We start from the raw sequence: 3,478 nt of genomic DNA, 5'->3' as shown, positions 1-3,478 counted from the left end.
TATATTGCTTAGACATCTCAACAGAGGAATGTGTAATATAAATGTATCATTTCACAGACACAGATTAGGAAAGAAAGACCCATCTCCAATATTAAATTTCTTATTTATTTCTTAGTCGAATCCTTTAAGCGTGCTACTTTTAGGATTTGCTGTAAAAATCTTTTAAGCTGACCTAAGTAAGGACAAAGCAAAGGAGAGCAGAAGCTAGCAAGCAGGGCCATGGCCAGAGGCCCCAGGACGCGAGGCATAAATACCAGAAGGAGCCACGTCCACTGGCAGAGGCTTTCTCAGTCCATAAATTACCATCTTGATGTACATTCAATACCAGCACAACCGAGGCACAAGTAATGCAAAGAATTCCTGTGGGTTGCAGAGGCTGAAAAAGGAGATCAAGCTGCAGTGTCAGTAGCTCCGGCTGGTTTGATCATGGTCCCAAATTCCGGGCAGATACGAGCTTCATTCTTCACATAACTGCGTGCTCAGTGTTGCTTCTCTTCTCCTAGATGGGGGAGGCTTTGCGTTGCTTTTATTTCTGAGTGGGTTCCCGAAAGGACTTCCTAAGTCAAATGTTGGCAGAGAAACAATTCGACCACTAAATGTCCCTGTCATTTTGGCCTTTTCTGTGATTAGAGGCAGATGTCTCACAGAAATCCTGCAGCCTCTTCTGTCTGTCCACCTACCCTTAGTACTGGCCCAGCCCCAGCAGGATAAATGTCAAAGATGCCTCTTGGCTATTGTGACCCAGCTTGGACACATACATATTCTTTTCTCGATTTCCTGTCACTTATTTTATACAAAGAGTTCCCAAAAGGTTTCAGATTATAAAGTAAAGGAGTGAAAATGGGCACATTTGTGAAACCTGAGTTTAAACGTTGATTGAAGTATTTTCCTAGAAGTACAATTGTCAAATCCAGACAAGCCTGATCAAAAGTCACTTCACCAGAGAGTGGATCTGAAGAGGGTGCTTGACCTATCAGAGGTATAAAACAAATGGCTTGGCAACATGTGTGTGTGTGTGTGTGTGTGTTCACATACCATCATTCACACGAGAGGTCAGAAGACACCTTGCAGGAATTGGAACTTGCCTTCTGCTTTGTGACCCAGGATGGAATTTAGGTCCAGACTTGGTGGTGGTGCTTTCAATCCCAAAAAATCTCATCAGAATATATGTTTCTTCTCTTAATCCTCCTCCCTGGTGGTCAAATGATCCGACTGAGTATGTATCATCCTTGAATTGATGACACATCAAGGTTCCATGTAGACAGCATTACATGGAACATGCTAGTTCTTTTCCTTTGTTTTAGTTACTGGAAATGCTTTCAAAATGTGTACATGTTTCCTTCTTAAGTCTGGTTTGATAATTCCTTACCCAAAGGTGGCTTACTAGAAATAATAATTTTAAAAAAACTTTTTTGAGTAACTTCTTTTTGTTTCTGCCTTAATGATTCTTTGAGAATTTTATTCAATGTATTTTGTTTACATTCATCCCAAACTCATCCTTAATCTAACCCTACAACTATTGCCTCAACTTCAAGTCTGTTTTGTTGTTGTTTTTAATGATTCCTATCTGTACTGCCCATATACTCCCAATGTGGGGCCATCTAATGGGGCATGGTCAACCTACAAAGAGCCATACCCTTAAAGCAAACTTCATCTCCTTCCCATGGAAGCCATCAATTGTCCATAGATCCTTAATTATGGAAATTCCTCCCCCTTCCAAGATAGAATATTGTGGTAGTTTGAATAAGAATGGTTCACCATAGGCTCATATGTTCGAATGCTTGATCCTCAGTTTGTTGAACAATTTAGGAAGGATCAGGAGTTGTGGCTTTGGCAGAGGAGGAGTGTCACTGAGGGTGAGCTTTAAGGTTTCAAAAGCTCACAGCCTAGACCTAGCTAGTCTCCTCTCTCTTCCCCCTACTTTTGGATCAAGACACTGGATTCTCAGCTGTTTTTGCACCTCATGTCTTCGCTTCACCGTTATGGATTCTAACCCTCTGAAACCATAAGCCTAATAAAATATTTTCTATTATAGGTTGTTTTGGTCATGATGTTTTGTCAGAGTAATGGGAATGTATCTAAGACCATTGTTGACCTGCTTGATCTTGTACATGCTGTGACATTTGCGGTGACATTTACCGTGACTGTGGTAGTTCTGTCATGTCCAGAAGGCAGTGTGGCACCATGGCTGTCCTTGAACTCTGGCTCATACCTTCTGCCCACTTGCTTTAATGATCTCTGAGCCTTGAGGAGAGGGCAGTGTAGATGTCCCCTTTGTGTCTGGCTCTCCACTCATTCTCTTCACTTTGACCAATTGTGAGTTTCTGCATGTGCTAATTGCCCTGGGTGGCACCACCCACAATGGGCTGGACCCTCCCAAACCAACCATCAAGCATACAGGCATACCCATAGGCTAAGACAAAGACAATGCCTCGACTGAAGTTCCCTGTTTCCCAGTGACTCTATTTGTATCAGGTTGACAAAATCTGACCATCACAGTAGCACACACCTGGCACTGGGCTTTTTATTTGGCACTCTATGGCTTCTGGGAGGAGCATCGCCACCTGTGTAGGGTAACTCCAATTAAGTCCTTTAATGAATAATTATATTCATATGTATATGCATGTATATGAAGCTTATATAAAATATTAGGTTTCCATATGTCTTTTAAACCTTAGGGTTAATTATCCCTCCTCCTTTCCTCTCCCCACTTAAACCTCTCTTTCCATTGTTTTCTTTTCTTCCTTAATATTAGGTATGTTTTCTTTTTCTTTTTCCTTTTTTCCTTCCTTTCTTTCTTTCTTTCTTTCTTTCTTTCTTTCTTTCTTTCTTTCTTTCTTTCTTTCTTTGTTACCTAAGCATGACTTAGTGGCACTTCCAATTATTGCTGTCCATATCATCACCTAAAAATGTTGATGCTTATGTGAATGACATTACCATAACTACTTTACATGTTGTGGTGGTTTGAATAAAATGGTCCGTGTAGGTTTATAGATTCAAAAGCTTGGTAACCAAGGAATGGCACTATTTGAGAGGATTAGGAGGCAGACCTTGCTGGGGGAAGTGTGTAACTGGGGGTGGAATTTTAAGCTTCAAAAGCCCATGCCAAGCCAAGAGTCTCTATCTTCCTTCTGCCCACAGATTGGGATACAGAATTCTCAGCTACTTCTGCAGCACTGTGTTTGCCTGTGTGCCACCCTGTTTTTCCCATGACAATAGACTAGACCTCTGAAACTATAAACCAGCACCAATTAAATGGTTTCTTTTATAAGAGTTGCCATGATCATGGTGTCTCTTCACAGCGCTGACTAAGACATAGGTATACCATGTTTTATAATGAAAAAAAAACCCAAGTACTTTCTCTTATGAGTAGCACAATTCTTCATGTGGTCCATAAGGTCAAATGAGCAGGCTACTTAGCTTTGATCACTTCAGCTTCATGTTATCCAATAAATGACATAGGTAGTATGTCCTTCTT

The sequence above is a fragment of the Arvicola amphibius genome, chromosome 13, assembly GCF_903992535.2.
Source record: "Arvicola amphibius chromosome 13, mArvAmp1.2, whole genome shotgun sequence".
In the NCBI taxonomy this organism is placed as follows: Eukaryota; Metazoa; Chordata; class Mammalia; order Rodentia; family Cricetidae; genus Arvicola; species Arvicola amphibius.
This window is presented reverse-complemented; position numbering follows the sequence as displayed.